Here is a 21,180-nt window from a genome sequence, read left to right on the forward strand (position 1 = left end):
GTGCATAATTTTTGTGATATCTGACACCACAGATAAGCAAAAAAGTCTTCAGATAATTCCCGTGCAGCCTGCAGGCCCCTGCTGGGCTCTGTCCCAGAAGATCCTTTATTAACTTCTCTATGCCAAAAGCTTACCCAGCCCTAGGCGTGACAATACATACTGGAAGTTTTGATGGTATTTAATAAAGTTGGAGTTGGAATAATACAAATCATCCATTGACATCTGAGACATGCAAGATTTTAATAAATATGCCAACAAGTAAGTACTGAGCTTCTACTAAATAAAGTGCTATCAAAGTTATCCTGGGCACCATGAGGAAGTCAACAGATGAAAAACCCATAATTTCTGCCTTCTTATATATCCTAACTGGAGTGAAGCTTTCCGACAAAAAGGGCAATGCTGAAGTAGTAATGGGCATTCAAAGAAACTTAGCCAAAAAGAAACAAAAAAATTAAATGATGAGACGCAAACAGCCTTTATGTTCCCAAAATTCAGTTCTACGTGTCTTTGAAAGCATTAAGAGTGCTACCTTTAGCCATTGCTAGTTAATTCTTCTATTTAAGGGAAACAAGGCATGTCAGTTACTGTGATAGGATCAATCCATGTGCCACCTTTTTACAAGGAAAAATCCTGTCCCATGACCACATATCACACCTCTAGTCACCAGGGATCATTCTGTAAAACTGAACTTTTCCTCTAAGTCGAACCAAAGAGGAGTCACAAGAGTACCTAGATAAGAAATGAGTCACAAGAGAACCTAGATAAGAGACAATGAAGGTGATTTGGTGCAAACTTATCCTAACCACCAGGAAAACAGTTCTAAGCACATGCCAAAGAATTAATAACAAAGCATTCCTCCCACAATGAGCGCTGCTCACTTCTCTCTCCATTTGCACTAAGCATATCTTAGCAGCCCTGGGCCAAGAAAGGACAGAAGCTCTCACTTTCAGAGAAGGTGCTATAAAATATTCTAGCGTGATTCATAACATGACAGAAACTGGTGGCCCAGGGCCAAATCGAACCTATAAATATGGGTGTGTATAGGTTTTTTGTTTTTTGTTTTTGTTTTTTTTTGGCCTGCATTAAGCTTAGGGGAAAAATTAGCCAGTTAAAAACCAGAATATTTCTAAGCATTCTGAGCTTCTCTTTAAACAGTGGAAGATTTTCTAACAGTAGGTTTACATTCTTACATGGCAGCCATCAGGTATGGGATGTGCATTCTCTCTTTTGCCAAAGTGTCTGCATTCCCTATTGTATCTTACAGTCTTGTTTCCCTTAATAAGATCTGCAACTCCCTGTTTATAATAATCTTAGTATCAAAAAACTGGAAACAAGTTCAACATTAAACAATTATGGAAGAGTTTAAACTGTGATACTTAATAGTATAGAATATCATTTTGTTTTTATAATGTGCATTATATTGGTTGATTCCCCAGCATACATTTATATCCCTCTGCAATGGTGAGGCAGCCAAGGATTTGATTAGGCTCATATCCAGGTGTGAGCCCTGATGTACAGTAATCATCCTAATGCCATCCCCACTTGACCTGTTCATTCATGGGCACTGACATAAGCCTAAATTCATCCCAATTGTATGGACCAATCGTATTGTGTTTGCTGGGAAATGAAAAATGCTTTTTCTTACTCTGGTGTGATGGATGGAATTGAGTCCTACATATACTGCAGCCACTTTGCTACTGTGAAAGAAGCCAGCCTGAGGATGAAGCTGACACATGATGAAAGGGCTCAAACCCAGCTTGAAGGCTACCCCTTCCTTTGGATTTAGTAACTTCTCTGAGACAATAAATTTTTGTAGCTGTTTAAGAAAGCTCGAGATTGCCTTTTTATTACTTAAATCCAAAGCTACATTTTTCCATGTATGTTACAGAAGGAAGATCTAGAGTTGCCTTATATGATTTTTCAAGGATCAAGGATACATTTCCAATGAGATGACGATCTTATCTGTTTGGAAAGATTTTAGAGGGCCTTGAAAACAACTTGATCACTCCCCAAAAATCTGTACTTAACAAGGTTACCTAATGCCTGAGAACCAATCACTACACTTTTTTCGTACTTTGATTTGAATCCTGTGCCCTTTTGTAAATCACCTTGCCTGAGACAGGCACTTCATGATCAATAAAATTCAGAATATGGGAGACTCTAAGGTCAAACTACCAAGTTCCTTCATCAAATAAACTGCATAAATATAACTGAGAAAGAGGATCTATTGAACTTGCTTGGATGTTAATTTTTTTCCTTTTTAACAGCTTCATGAGATATAATAAATTTACATATTTAAAATGTATAATTGGAGGAGTTTTGACTTGCGTATACACTTGTGAAACCATCACCACAGTCAAGATCCCAAAAAGTTTTCTCGTGCCCTTTGTTATTTCTCCTTCCACTCTGCCTCATCTCCCCAGTCCTCAGGCAACTACTGATCTGTTGTCACAATAATCACATTTTTCAGAGTTTTATATAAAGGAAATCATATATGAATGAATCATTTTTTGTGTTGCTTTTTTCACTCTGCATAATTATTTTGAGATTTATCCATGTTATTGTACGTGTTAATATTCTTTTCCTTTTTAATTTCAAGTCTGACAGTATGTTTCCAGTTCCAACACCCACATGATCCATTGGACTTCAATATGTACTTGCCATCAGCTCCCTCAAATTCTGTTTTTCTGTTTTTCTTCTTCTAAAATCTAAAGATTTCCCTTTCTTGCTTTCAAGCTTGGCAAAATATATTTTCTCCCTTTTTAAAGTTAATAATTTTGGGCGGCACCTGTGGCTCAGCGAGTAGGACACCGGCCCCATATACTGAGGGTGACAGGTTCAAACCCAGCCCTGGACAAACTGCAACAAAAAATAGCGGAGCAAAAAAAAAAAAATAGCGGAGCATTGTGGTGGGTGCCTGTAGTCCCAGCTACTTGGGAGGCTGAGGCAAGAGAATCACCTAAGCCCAAGAGCTGGAGGTTGCTGTGAGCTGTGACACCATGGCACTCTACTGAGAGTGGCAAAGGAAAACTCTGTCTCAAAAAAAAATAATAATAAATAAATAAAGTTAATAATTTTAATGATTATTTAATTCAGCAGTTTTAATAGTTAATAAATCAGCCTTTTTGTATTTTTGGAAAGGTAATGCATCTTCCCTTGTCAACCTAGTTTGCCATATTAATCTGAATTATATTAATTCTTTTAACAATGTAAAGAACTCCGTTGAAAAGGAACTTTTTTTTTTTTTTTTTGTAGATTCAGAGTCTCACTTTGTCACCCTCAGTAGAGTGCTATGGCATCACAGCTCACAGCAACCTCCAACTCATGAGCTTAGGCGATTCTCTTGCCTCAGCCTCCCAAGTAGCTGGGACTACAGGCACCTGCCACAACGCTCGGCTATTTTTTGTTGCAGTTTGGCCAGGGCTGGGCTTGAACCCATCACCCTCGGCACATGGGGCCGGCGCCCTACCCACTGAGCCACAGGCGCCGCCTGGAACTTTATTTTTTAACAATGTGAAGAAACTAGGCAAAGCAGGATCCTGTCTCTATAGATGTGGTATCAGCCATTTTAGCAGGGTTCTTCCTTCCTGAAGAACTTTCTCTACACCAATCTTTGCAAACACAGCTATGCAAGTAAACCCCAAAATCCCTGTCAGTATTTGTCACAGGCCTAGTAAATTCTAGGTTTTTGGTATGTAAGAAATATTCCTTAAATATATGTGTTTTTCAGAAAAGCAACTTCAAAACTTACAAATACTTTCATAGTAAAGGGAGGATAATTACCACTTTCCTCTCCTGAATCAAGGGAAATCCATGCCCTCTCCACCACACCCAGGCCTTCCCTTCAAAACATTTTTTTTGTTGTTTGAGGCAGAGTCTCAGTATGTCGCCCTCGGTAGAGTGCTTTGACATCACAGCTCACAGCAACCTCAAACTCTTAGACTTAAGTGATTCTCTTGCCTCCACCTCCCAAGTAGCTGGGACCACAGGCACCCACCACAATGTCTGGCTATGTGTTTGTTGCATCTGTCATTGTTTAGCAGGCTTGGGCTGGGTTCGAACCTGCCTGCCTCGGTGTATTAGGCCAGCACCCTAAACACTGAGTATGGGCACTGAGCCCCTTCAAGACATTTTTTTTTTAGTTCCTTTTCCCTTTGCCACATAAAAATGAGCTGCAAATTTGACAAAAGATGTACATATAAATTCTTTAAGAGTCTACCAAATATAAAAAGTAAGTGAGAAATGTTAAATGACAAATGCTATTGCTTTATTAAAAGATTCCTGGCCATGTGTGATTGCTTATGCCTGTAATTTTAGCACTCTGGGCTAAGGCTGGAGGATCGCTTAAGTTTAGGAGTTTAAGATAAGGCTGAGTAAGAGAGAGACCCAGTCTCTACTTAAAAAACTAGCCAAGATGTACATGGTGACATGTGCTTGTAAGTTCCAGCTAATCAGAAGGGTGAGGTAAGAGGATTGCTTGAACCCAGGAGATAGAGGTTGGAGTGAGCTATGCAACAGAGCAAGACTCTGTCTCAAAAAAGAAAAAACAGATTCTACCACTTTTCCTATTTCAGGAAAATGTTTCCTACTTTTTAATTCTTTAATTTGATGACAATAACAACCTCTTTGGATCATTAGTTTCTGATGTTTATACCTACATACACCATTGCTAATAATTTTAAACTTCATACCAAAATCCAGTAGTATTTTTAATCACAATTGTATTCTGTAATTATATTCAAAATATCTTATTGCATAGGTAGATGTTAGGTAAATGGATGTTCATTGTGTGATCCTCTCTATTTCTACCTATTAGTGTATTTAAATTGTAAATCATTTTCTCTTTTGTAGAAATGATATCTCTGTACTGTACCCACATACCTCGTTACATACTTTTTAAGAGTACCTATAACACTTTCTTACTTTTTTTTTTTTTTGTGGTTTTTGGCGGGGGCTGGATTTGAACCCACCACCTCCGGTATATGGGGCCAGCACCCTACTCCTTGAGCCACAGGCACTGCCCCTTTCTTACATTTTTTATTTTTCTTTTTTTTTTTTTTGAGACAGAGTCTATGTCGCCCCCTTGGTAGAGTGACGTCACAGGTCACAGCAACCTCAAACTCTTGGATTTAAGCTATTCTCTTGCCTCTGCCTCCCAAGTAGCTGGGACTACAGGTGCCGCCACAACACCCAGCTATTGTTTTCTTTTGTTGTAATTGTCATTGTTGTTTAACAGGCCTGGGTAGGTTCCAAACCTGCCATCCCCGGTGTATGTGGCCAGAGCCCTAACCACTGAGCTATGGGCACAGAGCCCATTTTTAATTTTTCAGGACTATCTTTACCTGTGCTCTGTAAAGTTCCACCTTTTTTCCTTGGTATCTAGGCATTCAGTGTTTATTATATGAATGATAGGATGAAAGAATGCATTAACAAATTTATGTTAGAAATTACTGAGATGCCTCTCTTCTCAATGAAAAAGAGCTTAAATAACATCACAAATTTCTGAGTTTCCTGATAACTGACCACAGATTAGTCTTTTTTGGTTGTAAGTGACAGAAATGTTCTTTACATAAAGAAAGCAAGCATTTAAAGAAAATTACGGGGGGGCAGCACCTGTGGCTCAAGGAGTGGGGCACCGGCCCCATATACCAGAGGTGGTGGGTTCAAACCCAGCCCCGCCCAAAAACTGCAAAAAAAAAAAAGTCTAAAAAAGAAAATTACGGTATAATTAAGGATCTTTACCAGTAATTTTAACTTATTACTACCAATATCGATGTTAGACCTAACCATTTACTCTGAAGAAATATATTTGCCTCTATGTCAGAGATTTTAATTGCTTGCCTCAACATCTACTTTAGAAGGAGAAACAAAACCCCAAATTTATCAGATTAAGATGTGTATATAGCCGGGCATTGTGGCAGGCACCTGTAGTCCTGGCTACTTAGGAGGTTGAGGCAAGAGAATTGCTTAAGCCCAACAGTTTGAAGTTGCTGTGAGCTGTGACTCCCAGCACTCTACTGAGGATGATATAGTAAGACTCTGTCTCAAAAAAAAAAAAAAAAAGTTGTGTATACATAAAATGAGAAGTAATTGGCAAATTTTCTTTAAAGACAGAGAATGGACTTTTCTCTTTCTTCCCTTCTTTGACCTAGAACATTGATATAATGATTGAATCTAACAGCTATCTTAAACTAAAGTGATGGAGTAATGAACAACAAGGAATTTAGGTCTCTGATTACTCTGCAGAGCCTCTCTCCCACTTGAAATGCCAACTTTCAAACTTCTATAGAAAATGGAACCTTGTGTATTTAATTTATAATTTATTAATTTTTATTTTACTCACTGCAACTAAACTTATTTCTAACCACATTCTTACCCTTAAACCTTATCTTACAGTTACATTTCTTCTTAATTGATTCTCACAATTTTAGAAAGGAGAGTTAAAGTAGTTTCATAATGATATAATTCTCTTAAAATAAAAATTCCTCATTTAGATCCATCCTATCTAGGATAGCTGATATAAGAAGTTCGGATAAGAATTATAGTAATTATTTTGTCTTAGTAACCATGGTTAAAGGTTTGTTTTTTTTGTTGTTGTTGTTGTTAAAGGTTTTTTAAAGTTCCTTTTGGTTTGATATACCCTGTTTCCCCAAAAATAAGACATCCTCCGAAAATAAGACCTACTTACAGGAACGATAAGACGTCCCCTGAAAATAAGATCTAGCGCATCTTTGGGAGCACACCTTAAAATAAGACACTATCTTATTTTCGGGGAAATAGGGTAGTTTTGCTGAAAATACACTGCATTTTTCCTTCTCTTAAGAAGACTGAATTTTTTTCTTTCAAAGTTTTAATTTATTTCTTCCAGAAAGTTTGAGTAATCTACATTTCATTCATTTCAGGATTCTAGACTCCTGACTGGTGAATGAAACTAACACAGGAATTGTAACATTCTTTTGTTTTATAAATTTGGGTTTGCAATGCTTTTTTTTCCTACAAAGACTTTTACCTGCAAGTTCTAAAATGTTTCCACCAACTGTACAATGGAAAATCTGTGTATTTTTACATTGAGCTAGCATGGTCTGTTGTGATATATAGTCAAAACATAACTGTTCTCTGGAAATTAACTCAGAGGGGTTAGTTTTTCCCCACCACTAAGAAAATATAAAGTCTTAACATTTTTAAAATGACAAAATTCAGCTTCAGTTTGATGTTTAGAAAGGAAAGTTATACAGAAAGGGAATGTGGTCAGCTGCTTCTTCCTTTTCTGCTCAGGTTCTCCCCTACTCAGGGGCTGCTATTCAGTGGCTCTCAGAGTTAGAGTGAGGGAGGGAAGAGGAAAAAGGGAGCAGAAAGGTGTTGATTGACTACAGCTGGAGTGGATGGCTTTGCACTCCCTGAGCCTAACGGAAGTTTAAAGCTGACTGTTTTGTGAGTTCCTCAGATGTTCAGCTACAATTTGGCGGCTCAATCTATAACTCCTCCACCTTGTATGAGGCAGACCCTATGTTCTATTCCTCTTGCTGCTACTTTTCTCTTAGCCTCAGATTTCTTTAGAAATCTATATCATATTGTTCTTCCTGTTAGAGCCCAGTTGACATCTCCGGCAGTTCTCTTGGGCAGGTGTCAAAAAGAGCTCTAGACTAGCTCTTTATTTCCTGTGCAGCCCACATCTTGTACTGGGGAGCAACATGCATCCTTTGTCTTGACAAACTCTGAGGGAGCTGGCTGGGCCTAAGGCAACTGTGTATATCTTCTCCAACAGGAAGGAGCCTGCCAGGCATTTCTCTTTTAGGCCCTCTAGATTTTCCTGAGGAGGATCAGACATCAGTCTCTTTGCACCCCATCCTTCCCTCTATAGTCCTGTGAACAATTCTGTGAGAAGTCCCACTCAAGAAGCCTGAGGTAAAGGGGCGGACACCCTCCCCTCCTACACTACAGTGAGGGGGCATAGGGTATACAGCGCGGCCTTCTCTAAAGAACACCTCTCCCAGATACCATCTGTTTCTACTGTCTGACCTTTGTGGTTTTTGAGAACCACCTAAGCAGGGGAAACTTGTTTTGAAATTTCTGCTTTCTGATCTGGTATTTCACTCTGAAATATCACACCTATTGCAATGGAGGGCTTAGGCTAAAATTGTCTATGCAAACTTCCATTACATTGGTTGTAGCTTCAGGATTCAAATAGCCAAGCTTCTCACAGATATATTTAACCAAGAGAAGGTTAACATAGTTTCCCAGTAAATTATGTTTTAATAATTTGAACCCTTTATTAGAACACCGGGAATATAAATTGATCATAATTATCAATTGACAATTATATTAGTGACAGAAGTCACTAATATACAAAGTAAAATTTGTTATTTTTCTCTTTGATCAGTAAATTTTATCAATAGTTTCTTTGAATTCCTACATCCTCTTCCCCACTCCATGACTTCCTTCAGGCCTAAGAAACCCTCCACTAACAAACCCTGAACTCTTCATCTCAGTATATATATAAAAAAAATATTTCAGTGTATATTTCTGACTGACTCTTTAAAACCAAATGTCTCTTTAAAAATCAAATGCCTTTCTAGATATATATGGAGCTGCATCCATTTGTGGGATAATTCCAGTGACTATTTTACACTGCTTGCTACTGAGTTAAATTTCTCCATATTTTAACTTTCTTTTTTCCAAAGACTTCCCTTTCTTTTTTTTTTTTTTTTTGTAGAGACAGAGTCTCACTGTACCGCCCTCAGGTAGAGTGCCGTGGCGTCACACGGCTCACAGCAACCTCTAACTCTTGGGCTTACGCGATTCTCTTGCCTCAGCCTCCCGAGCAGCTGGGACTACAGGCGCCCGCCACAACGCCCGGCTATTTTTTTTGTTGTTGTTGCAGTTTGGCCAGGGCTGGGTTTGAACCCGCCACCCTCGGCATATGGGGCCGGGGCCCTACTCACTGAGCCACAGGCGCCGCCCGACTTCCCTTTCATTCTAAGTGGATAAGCAGAAAAAAGAAAAGGGAAATGTAGGCATAAAATGGACTTCTGTCCCTGCCATGCTTCCCTTCTTACTCCCCACATCCCCAACTATCACAATAAGATATAATCTTTACTTATCCCCTAAATTCTGCCTTTTGAGAAATACTACTTCAAAGTACTCCTCTTCTCTCTTTGTCAGAGCTTACCATGTGATTTTCATTTGATCATACTAGTTTAATAGTGGCCATTTATATTCATTCACTGAATAAATATCTATTGAGTACTTCTTGGTAAAAGGTCCTATTTTAGGTGTTGGGGATGCAATAGTAAACTTAACAGAAAAAGTCCCTCATGGATACTTGTGGAAAGCATCAACAGTAGATAAATAAATAAACAGACAAACAAATATAGACATTATAATACAACGTCAGGTGGTGATACATGCAATAGAGAAAAATAAAACATTTTAAAGAAAGAGAAAGTGCCATTTAAAATAGGGTAGTCAGGGAAAGCCTCTCTGAGGAAGTATGTCTGGGCAGAAACCCTAATAATTTTGGTTATTACAAATAATGATGTCAGTTAGTACATATGGCCTGAGAGGACAGGGTGCACTCTAAGAATAACAAGGAAACCAGTATGTTTGAGGCCAACAATTGAAGTAAAAGTGATAGGAAATGGGTTTGGGAGAACAGCGGGTGGCCAATATGACAGAGGGCCTAGCAGATTATGGAAAGAGCTTAGGTTTTATTCTAAGTTGATGGAGAGGAGTGGTGAGATCAGATCTATGCATTAAAAATATCATTCTGTCTAAAATATTGAGAATCAACTATAGGGAAGCAAGGAGACCAGCCATTTAGAAGACAAAACAAAAGTAGCTTGAAATGGAGTGGTAGTGGAAGAGGTAAAAGAAGTAATTGGATTCTGGGTGTACTCTGAAGACAGAACCAACAGGATTTGCTGACGACTTCAGAATTAAAGTGGAGTCAAGCATTATAAGAAGTTTATCTGAGTAACTAGGTAAATGGTGGGAACACTGGGGAAGGAATAAATGGAGTTCACGGACAGGTACACAACAATCTAAGGTTCAGTTTCAAGTTTTAACACTGGCAAGGGTTAGACATCCAAGTGAAGGTTTTGATTAGAAAATTAATCACGATCTTGGGTTCAGGTTCAAGCTAGAGAAAGAAATATAAGACTCATTAGCATATTTTTTTCTTTAATAATCTCAAAAAATTATAGGAAAGTTGCAAGTATTGCACCAACAAAGTTTTTCCATAATTATTTGAGAATAATGACCAAGATTAACCCAAGAATGACAGAATGAGAATGCTCACCCAAAGCCCTATTATTCCCTGATACTGTGGTGTATTCTTCCTACAAATGACATTTTCTGCATAAACACAATAAAACCGTCAAAATCCAGAAATTAAGACTGCTATATTACTCCCACATAACCCTTAGACCTTACTCAAATCATTAGTTCTTTATAGTGAAAGGATTCAGTTCAGAATCATATGCTACCTTTATCTAATATGTCTCTAATCTACTTTGCTTAGGAACAATTCAATTCCTTAGTCTGTCTTTGATTTTCATGACCTTGTCACTTTTGAAGATTACAGTCCCGTTATTTTGAAGTATGTCCTCTAATTTGTATTTCTTTGATATTCCATCAGTATTAGATTCAGATTATGCATATTTATTAGGAATATCAAAAAAGTAATCCTATATTCTTCTTGTTGAATACTACCATGTGGTAGGGACAAAATTTCTTTCTTTTTTTTTTTGTAGTTTTTGGCCAGGGCTGGGTTTAAACCCGCCACCTCTGGCATATGGGGCCAGCGCCCTACCTCTTTGAGCCACAGGCACCACCCAGGACAAAATTTCAATCTGTTTTATTATTGATGATATTCATTTGAGTCACTTGATTGAGGTGATATCTTACGAGTTTCTCCACTTAAAAATTATTCTTTTCCCTATTGTAATTAATAAGTATTTTGGAGCCAGATGTGATGAATCACAGCTACATAGAAGGCTGAAGCAGAAGGATCATTTGAGTCCAAGAGTGCAAGTCTAGCCTGAGCACCACAGCAAGACCCTGTGTCAAAATAATAATAATAATAATAAATACAAAATTAATAAATATTTTGTTTAAAGATATTTGAAACTTTGCAAATGTCCCATCCTTCATTCAAACTTTCCTTGTCTTCAGTTGATTTATTTATGTCTGTATTGACTCTTTTTTTAATGTTTCCATCATTATTTAATGCTGAAATTGTCTCAAATTTGGCCAGTAGAAACTCCTTCAAGCTCACTTCTATGACGTTTTTGACATACCCCACTCATTCCTGGAGAAGTTGCCTTTCTGACTCAATGGATGTTCCAGGGTTATCTTATACTTTTGCTGCCCTAGTACTGGAATCAGCCATTTTCCCAAGAGCCCTGATTACTTTTGTGAAGAATTTCCAAGCCAAAATCTGCACAATAGAGGCACTCAGTGACTTTAGAGTGTTGCTGCTTTCGGGCCCTCTCACTACACAGAACTTTTACCTCTTTATTTCTAAATCTATATATCTGTAATTCTATTTAGATGTGTAACCATGAATTCACACAAATACTTTCTATTCCCATTCAACATCACAAGTTTCATTCCAGCTGGTCCCAGGGGCTTATGCCTGTAATCCCAGCACTCTGGGAGGCTGAGGCAGGTGGATTGCTTAAGCTCAGCAGTTCAAGACCAGCTGGAGCAAGAGCTAGACCCTGTCTCTGAAAAAATAGCCAGGCATTGTCACAGGCACCTATAGTCCAAGCTACTTGGGGGGCTGAGGCAAGATGATCACTTGAGCTCAAGAGTTTGAGGCTACTGTGAGCTATGACATCATTGCACTCAATCCCAGGGTGACTGAGTGAGACTTGTCTCAAAAAAAAAAAAAGTTTCATTCCAGTGTTCTTCTTTTCCATCTGACAATAGGATCCTGACTCCAACTTTTTAATATATTTATTTATGTAATCAGTTCCCCTATAACTAACATCTTCCATCATCACCACCACTTCCTTCTCTGCACAGATGCCCTCCTCACTCCATTCAGCCTCTGACACCCACACCTGTCTACCCTTCCCATGCGAATGCCCTTCTCATTCTGCTTAGGCTTTGACTCCCCATGCATGGCTAGCTTTCTGTGTGGATACCTAAAAGCCCATGCCAGGCTGCCCCTCTGCATGGATTTTCCCCCTCAAAGTTCATTCTATGACTGTCCTTGCTAGGTAGTCCTCTTATGCGGACACTTTTCTTCCCCAGATTGGGCTTCAAAATCCCAATTATACCTTCTGTGATTCTCTCCAACTCAAGCCTAATTCCAACCTTGTACTTTCCACCTAATGGCTTTGGGAACAAATTATTTAGCAAGAGAAAGATAAAGTGCCATCTGGATAGTTTTTGAAACCATGAGACTGGTTGAGAGCTCCTATGGAATGAGGCTTGATAGAGGAGAACTGAGCCTTGGGGAACTCCAATTTTGAAATTTTCTTGTCAAAGTAATGAACAGGAACCAACAAAGTAGACTATGGAGGAGCCAAAGAGATGGGGGAAAACCAGGAGAGGGGTTTCTTGGAAGCCAATGTAGAATGTGTTCCAAGAACACCAAGTGTATTAAATGTCGCTAGAGGTCAGGCATGATGAAAACTGAGATTTCAGCAGTGGGTGTAGTGATCTGGAGGGCAATAGTATACTTGATGAGAGTATTGCCAGTGGAATAGTGATGGCAGGAAGTCTTATCCGGAGTGAATCCAAAATGACAGTTGGTGATGAGGGGATTAAAAAATAATTCCTTTGGGCCGGGCATGGTGGCTCACGCCTGTAGTCCCAGCGCTGTGGGAGGCCGAGGCGGGTGGATTGCCTGAGCTCAGAGGTTCGAGACCTGTATGTAACAGCAGTGAGCCAGAGTAAGACCCCGTCTCTACTAACAACATCAAAAACAGCCAGCACCGCAGGAGAAAGAAGAAAATCAACAAAAAAGGAGTACTTCAAACAAAGAAGAATGAACAAGCACACTGAAATTAAAAAAAAAAAAAATTCCTTTGAGATTTTCTGGAAAAAAAAAAAAAAGAGTAAAGAAATTGGGCTTTGGCTACAGAGGGATATGGGATCAAGAGAGAGTGTCTTAAGGCTGGGCACAGTGGCTCACGCCTGTAATCCTAGCACTCTAGAAGGCCGAGGTGAGTAGATTGCCTGAGTTCCAGAGGAAGAGTGAGACCCTGTCTCTAAAAAATAGCCAGGCACTGTGGTGGGTGCCTGTAGTCCCAGCTACCAGAGAGGCTGAGGCAAGAGAATAGCTTTGAGCCCAGGAATTCGAGATTGCTGTGAGCTATGATGCCACAGCACTCTACCAAGGGCGACATAGTGAGACTCTTTGAGACAGAGTCTCAAAAAAAAAAAAAAGAGAGTTTCTTTTATTAAATGAGATATTAAATATATTTTATGTTGATGTTAATGATCCTTAAGAAAGGGGAAAATTGATATGGGATAACACCAAAGACAAAAGGGGGTAGGACCCAGACTACACACGGGGTTAGAGTCAGAAATAGGAACATTTCAATCTTCTTAACAGGAATAAAGGTTAGAAGCAGGTAAGTGAATGAGATTAGTGGTGAGAGGCTGTGAACATTCTCTTCTAATTGCTTGTTTTTCCCACAGTGAAATTAAAAGCAAAGTCATCAGCTGAGAGGGGGGAGGACAGAAAAGACTTGAAAGGAAAAACTCATCTGAAGAGCAGAAGAATCAAATGACCAGGGAACTGTAAAGAATTGCTGGGCAATGCTGAGAACCCACTTGAGGTGTGAGGTCATAATTTTCAAGTGAATCCATTTATCATGGTAATTTGTTTTCCTCCAGTTGATGAAGTGTAGGCACTGAGTAGGTGGGAAGTTGTATTTTACCAGGCTGGGGATTTTGCTAAGCAAGTACTGAAGGAGAGAAGGGCAAGTGTGTTGAGTGTGTGAGCTCTGTGACTGCTAATAGTACAAAACATCTCATAAAAGATTTTATGAACTATTAACCATATGATGTTTCAAATGCATTTTAATAAAAATTATAAAGTAGTTTCACCATAATGATACATGTATATGTATGTACATATATTTAAATATATATGTGTGTACATATATTTAAATATATATGTGTGTATATATTTAAATATATATGTATTATCTTCTTCATTGTAATTGCCAATCAAATTTAGAGATAATATAGTTTATGTGGCCAGGAATGACTAAATAAATTTAAAATTCAATGTTATTATTGTCATCAATATCACCATTGTACATCTAATGACTGTGTAATAAATGACAACTGTTTGTTATCTTTAAATTGAATGCAGTTTAAGAAATACTAGAGACTAGGCTTGGCACCCGTAGCTCAGTGGTTAGGGCACCGGCCACATACACTGAGGCTGGTGGGTTTGAACCCTGCCCAGGCCTGCTAAACAACAATGACAACTGCAACAAAAAATAGCTGGGTGTTGTGGTGGGCGTCTGTAATCCCAGCTACTTGAGAAGCTGAGGCAAGAGAATTGCTTAAGCCCAAGAGTTTGAGGTTGCTGTGAGCTGTGATGCCACAGCACTCTACCAAGGGTGACATAGTGAGACTCTGTCTCAAAAAAAAAAAAAAGAAAGAAATACTAGGCTAAATTTTTCCTTTTAGAGCAAGGGGCTATTAACTTAAATATGTCAACCTACCTCACTCCTCTAATTGCCCTGAAGTATCAATAGCTTAGATAACTGTTAGTTCAGTAATTTTATTATCTCAGTACAGATAGTATGACTAAACCAATAGGTGAATACTTTAGTACCGACTGTATGAAACTAGCTATATATGGCTCCACTTAGAGGTCCTTATGCTTCATTCCCTTTTAGAACTGGGTAGACCAAGGCCTTCATGTGCTCACTCTTTCACTCACAATTACTTGAACAACTGGCATATGTTGGCTTAGTCGGGGAACATAAAAATTAATATGCTAAGTTTTCTACTCTCAAGAGGTTTTCTCAATAGTAGGCCAGATGAGATGTGCACCATAATTAATTCTATAAAGCAACGTGATGTGTGTTATATTGTTGATACCAATTGAATGCTATAGTTATACAGAATGATTGCTCATCCCACGTGGAATAAACACAGAATGCATTAAAGAAGACATGGTATTTGAACCGGGACTTGAAGGATAGAAGAATTTTGAAAGGTAAAGAATAGGTTAAGAAAGCATTCTAGGCAGAACATGAACAAAGATATTGGAGGTAATTAAGGAAAAAAATGAATGAAAAGAGTAACATGTCTTAGAAATAATTTGACAGAAAGAACAAAAAAACTACTCAATCAAGTTCAGATAAAATAGGAATTTTTAAAAATGAGAATATCTCAGATTGAAGGATGGGTTGGAAGTATATGTGGGCCCCAAAAGCATGTGGAATTAGTGAATGGAAAGTTAAGAACCACGGTTTATCTTTCCTTCTTTCCGGAAACAATTATCTCTCGTTTTTGTTTTTCGTTGTCTGTTTCTTTTCTCTCTCACCACCCTGGTGGGTCAGTTTGGCTCCTTCAAGAAGTAGAAACCAGGGTGGCGCCTGTGGCTCAGTCGGTAAGGCGCCGGCCCCATATACCAAGGGTGGTGGGTTCAAACCCGGCCCCAGCCAAACTGCAACCAAAAAATAGCCGGGTGTTGTGGCGGGCGCCTGTAGTCCCAGCTACTCAGGAGGCTGAGGCAAGAGAATCGCTTAAGCCCAGGAGTTGGAGGTTGCTGTGAGCTGTGTGAGGCCACGGCACTCTACCGAGGGCCATAAAGTGAGACTCTGTCTCTACAAAAAAAAAAAAAAAAGAAGTAGAAACCAGGGGCGGCGCTGTGGCTCAGTGAGTAGGGCGCCGGCCCCATATGCCAAGGGTGGCGGGTTCAAACCCAGCCACAGCCAAACTGCAACAAAAAAATAGCCGGGCGTTGTGGCGGGCGCCTGTAGTCCCAGCTGCTCGGGAGGCTGAGGCAAGAGAATCGCGTAAGCCCAAGAGTTAGAGGTTGCTGTGAGCCGTGTGACGCCACGGCACTCTACCCGAGGGCGGTACAGTGAGACTGTGTCTCTACCAAAAAAAAAAAAACAAAGAAGAAGTAGAAACCAACATGTGCACACAGGAAGAAAAGCCTACATTAGCCCCTAGCCTTCGTTGCAAAGAACTTGTCAGTTTCTGTGATCCATTTCCAACTTCTTGCAAGGGGGAATTTTATTGACTCAGTTTTTCTCAAATATCTATACTTGATCCAATCAGCTATTTCTAGGGAGTATGTGGAATGTGGTACTAAGACGGAAAGTAGTCATATTCCACAGGAGGGGCTGAGGATAATATGTAGTTTGTAAAGAACTAAAGTAGGCAGAGGGATTCTAAAAGAGCATCTCTGTTTAAAAAAAAAAAAAATACTTAAGCTGGAATAAGAAAACCTGGGTTTGAATCTCAGTTCTAACACACATTACCTTTGTTAAGTTTCTTTGGTGATGCTTACTCTCTTGCTGTATGTTTTTGCATCATCTGTAAAGTGCTATTAGTGATACTTTACAGGGCTATCAGAAGAATTAAGAAATAAATAAGAAAACTCCTTGAAAATTGTAAAGTTGTTATTTATAGCAAATGATGAAGGGAAGGTCAAATAGTCCAGATTTGATAAATCAGTTTTGGGTTCTTCTTTTTAATAGTAGAAAGCATGATGGATTAGAACAAAGAGCAGCAATTCAGAGAAATCTGTAAGGAAGCTATACAAATAGTGAGGGTGAGTGGTACCAGCTTGTAGCAGGGATAAGAAACAGTTCTGGTAATGGTACAACAATAATAGTAATAATAGAATTAAGAGAGAATAGTAATAGAAGGAGTGTTAGGATGTGTAATAGTAGAACCAAATGAGGAAGTCGATGTGAAAATAATTTTGAAACTTTCTGAAATATGAGCCATCTCATACAGATTCATTCCTCCTTTGGGTAATTCTTCAGATGCTGAATAAATGTATGAAAAAGGAGAGAATACTTCATTCAGGCCTTTCTAGGCCTGGTGCAGTGGCTCACACCTACAATTTCAGTGCTCCAGGAGGTAGGAGGACAGCTTGAGGTGAGGAGTTCAAGACCAGCTCTGAACAAGAACAAGACGCCCATCTCTACCAAAAAATAGAAAACAAAATAGCTGAGTATGGTGGTGGATTCCTGTAGTTTCAGCTACTCAAGAGGCTTCAGCCTAGGAGTTTGAGGTTGCAGTGAGTTTATAATGATACTACTGTACTCTGGGTGATAGAGTGAGACCTGTCTTGGGGCAGGGAAAAAGAATACTTTTCTGGGGAAAAAATTGGGCTGTTTGAATATGAAACTCTTCTGAAGGAAAAAAAACAGAAAAATATTAAAATAGTACTTTCTGAAGCAGAATTAGCCTGTGGGGAGAGGGAGAATTTGTGAGAAGTACAATAAAATGATATTTTTAACTGACACCAAAAGACTATCTTGCTCAATAACGTATTCCCCACTAGTCATGCTATGGAGGACAATGTTTACTGTTTTGGATTTTAAAACACTGAAGGTTTCTGTTAAATATATATATTGTTATTTTGGAATAATTCAGCAAGGAAAAGGAGCTTGTTATAAGATGCCAACAGAGGAAACTCATAGTAGAGAGAGAGGTTTTTAAAGGCATAAATCTTGTTAAAATGTATCACCCTAAAACTAATCAGTTTATTATATTATTTTTCTTATCACCTAGAATGAAAAGAAGGAAAAACAATCTAGGCCAGGGGGGGTTTGTTGAAGAGGCAGGAGATCGTGAATAGTCTCAAACTTGTACTGCCAACTTCTGGGAATTACTGTGCCAATTCTGCTACCCTTCACTCCTGGTTGCCATATGTAATATGGGGAAGAACACTGGGAAATACCCCAGGAGACTTGCTCTCTAAATTTTAGGTTTTTCTTCTAAAGTGGAGGGAACTAGAAAGGTGGATTTGTCATACACTGAGAAGGGGGAAATTTTAGGAGGAGCAAGTTTAAAGTGGAAAGGGGGCAGAATCTAGAGTTAAATTTTGAATGTGTAAAGTTTTAGATGCCTATTAAATATCCAAATATAAATACCAAATAGGCAATTAGAGCTATGGCGTTGGATTGATGAGTGTAGTACTGGAGAGAGAGGTCTAAGCCAGAGATACAAATTTGCAACTGCCAGTAGTAGGAAAGGTTTTGAAGTCAGGAAACTGAATGAGATTACCAAAAGAGGGAACAGAGATGGAGAAGAGAAAAGGGCCAAGGGCAGAGCCCTAGTCACTTGAATATTTAGAGGCGGAAGAGATGAGAATACACTGTCAAAGGAGACTGAGGATGAGTAGCTGAGGAAGTAGATGGGAAATCAGGAAAGTGTGCTGTATAGGAAGTAAATGAGGATAATGGTATCAAGCAGAAAGGAAAGAATGATCAGCTGGTATTCAATGGTCACCAGGAAAGAAATGAGAATTCTAATATCAGTCCTGAATTTCATGGAAATGAAGATAACAAAGATTTTTTGTTTTTGTTTGCTTTTAAAATCACAGTTGTAGAGGTGATGGTTTTACTGCCTTTAAGATAAATATACAGTCCAGGCACAGTGGCTCATGCCTATAATCCCAGCACTTTGAGAAGCCGAGGTGGGAAGATCACTTGAGCCCAGGAATTCAAGATCAGCCTGGGCAATATAGCAAGACCCTGTCTCTACAAAATAAAATTTGAAAATTAGCCAGGTGTGATGGCACATACCTATAGTCCAACCTACTTGGGAGGCTAAGGCAGGAGAATTGCTTAAGCCCAGGAATTTGAGATTGCTGTGAGCTATGAGCAGAGGATTGGTTCCAGGACTCCACCATACCAAAATCCAAGCATACTCATGTCCTGCATTCAGCCCTGAGGAACCCCTCCATATGAAAAGTCTGCCCTCCATATACCCAGTATTGTCATCCCTTGAATAAAGTATTTTCAACTCACCTTCAGTTGAAAAAAAATCCACATATAAGTAGACTTGGGTAGTTCAAACCTCTGTTTTTCAAGGGTCAACTGTATTTATCCATGCACCTGTTGATGAACATTTTGGGTTGTGGTGGACATGTTTTTAAATCCAGTTCCCTTAGACTTAAATGTTCATGATTTTACCTATCTTGTAATAGATAGTCCACACTTCATTGTGGACTGAATTGTGCCACCCCCACTGCCAAATTCATATGTTGAAGTCCTAATCCCCCCCCCCAATATTTGGAAATAGGGCCTTTATGGAGGTAACTGAGCTTAAATGAGGTCTTATGGGTGGGTCCCTAATCCAATAGTGCTGGTATTTTTATAATAAGAAGAGATACCACAGTGTTTTCTCCCTCTCTCTCTCTCTCTCTCTCTCTCTCGCTCCATCTGCGCACAGAAAAAAGCCCATATGAAGATACAAGGAGAACGGAGCCATCTGCAAGCCTGGAAGAGAAACCTCACCAGAAATCAACCCTGTTGGTACATTGATCTTGGACTTCTGGCCTCTAGAATGGTGAGAAAATAAATGTCTGCAGTCTAAGTAACCTAGTCTGTGGTATTTCGTTATGGAAGCCCTAGCAAACTGATACACCCTTCAGTTGAAAGAATTAAAGACATCTCAAATTCAACAGGTGCAAAATGAACCTAGGATCTTCCCCACCAAAACTTGGTCCTCTGTTAGCAGTTCCATCTCTCTGAATGACATCACTATTTGACCTGTTATGGAAGCCCAAAATCTCAATAGTATTCTTGAAATTTTCCTCTCTTTCTTACCTGTTCTCTCAGTTTTCAGTTCATCTCTAAGTTCTATAAATTTACTTTTTCACCATTCCTTGAACCCAGACATTTCTCTTTTCCTCCACTGCCATCTTTCAGTTATCATTCTCTCATACCTGGATTGGAGTCATAGTATCCTAACTGATTTCATCCACTCTTGCTTCCCTGTAATTCATTATCCACATGATAGCCAGAGTGTTCTATTCAAAGCTACAACCAGATATCAACCTTCTACCAAGGAGAGTTCCCAATGCTGTAGAATTAAGACCAAATTCTACAATACTCTTTCTAACCTGAGCCAGTTCTCTCTCTAGCATCAGGTTTACTAGGTCTCTCTCTCATTTATGTACGTTAGCCACATTGGCCTTCATTCCCTAAGTATGCCTACTCCTTCTAGCCAAAGGGCTTTGAATATGCTGTTTCCTTTCTGGACTCTCTCTATTCTTCCAGTTCACTCTATCTCAATTGTCATTTCACCAGAGCAACTTTCTGGGACTTCTCCCAGGAGTGTCCAGCCTCTGGCCCATGGGCCATGTGTGGATTATTTGAGGCCTGTTTTGGTTATCTGTGGTGTCATATACTGCAAAAATGATGCACAGACTTATTTTGCCCATCAGCTTTCATTAGTGCTTGTGTATTTAATGTGTGGCCCAAGACAATTCTTTTTTTTTTTTTTTTTTTTGGTTTTTGGCAGGGGCTGGGTTTGAACCCACCACCTCCGGCATATGGGACCGGCGCCCTACCCCTTGAGCCACAGGCGCCACCCGGCCCAAGACAATTCTTCCAATGTGCATCTGAAAACAAAAAAAAAACAGGGAAAGCAACTCAACCTATTATTGGTCTAAAATTACAACAGTAATTTTACATTTGTTTGGTGATTCTTTGATTAATGTCTGCTTTTCCAATGACTAGCACAAATATGAATATGTAAGGAATCATCCTAAAATGTAGCAATCTTCTAGAGAGGGTTATGGATACCCTGAAACTATGTAAAATTCTCTGTATGTTGGCTAGGTATATCTTTTTCTTCAGAGAAGGGCCACAATTTATATCAAATTTTTATTCATTTTGAAGAAATTAGGCTCAGCAATTGGTCCATTTTCTCATTTCTGGTTAGGGGGAAGCTCCTTATTTAAAAGCAGAATAGAAGAGGGGAAAGATAAAAGACCTCATGCTGTTCTTCATTATAATGTAAAGCTCTAACTCCATTGGCTACTAGGGCTATGTTATAATATATAGAATACGATTTTATTGTTGTTGTTTGTATCTTGTTTAAGACAGAGTCTTGCTCTGTCACCCTGGACAGAGTGCTACGACATCATAGCTCACAGCAACCTCGAACTCCTGGGCTCAAGTGATCCTCTTGCTTCAGCCACCTAAGTAGCTAGGATTACATGTGCCT

The 21,180-nt window shown here is 39.2% G+C and overlaps 1 long non-coding RNA gene across 1 annotated transcript in view; it reads left to right on the forward strand.

The window, feature by feature from the left end:
* Nucleotides 1-21,180, forward strand: part of LOC128595942 (uncharacterized) — a 35,925-nt gene that overhangs the window by 2,367 nt on the left and 12,378 nt on the right. The window contains exon 2 of the long non-coding RNA XR_008383014.1: nt 19,399-19,515. This is a non-coding gene — a long non-coding RNA (uncharacterized LOC128595942). The remainder of the gene's footprint in view (nt 1-19,398; nt 19,516-21,180) is intronic.

The sequence above is a fragment of the Nycticebus coucang genome, chromosome 10 (genome assembly GCF_027406575.1).
Source record: "Nycticebus coucang isolate mNycCou1 chromosome 10, mNycCou1.pri, whole genome shotgun sequence".
Lineage (NCBI taxonomy): Eukaryota > Metazoa > Chordata > Mammalia > Primates > Lorisidae > Nycticebus > Nycticebus coucang.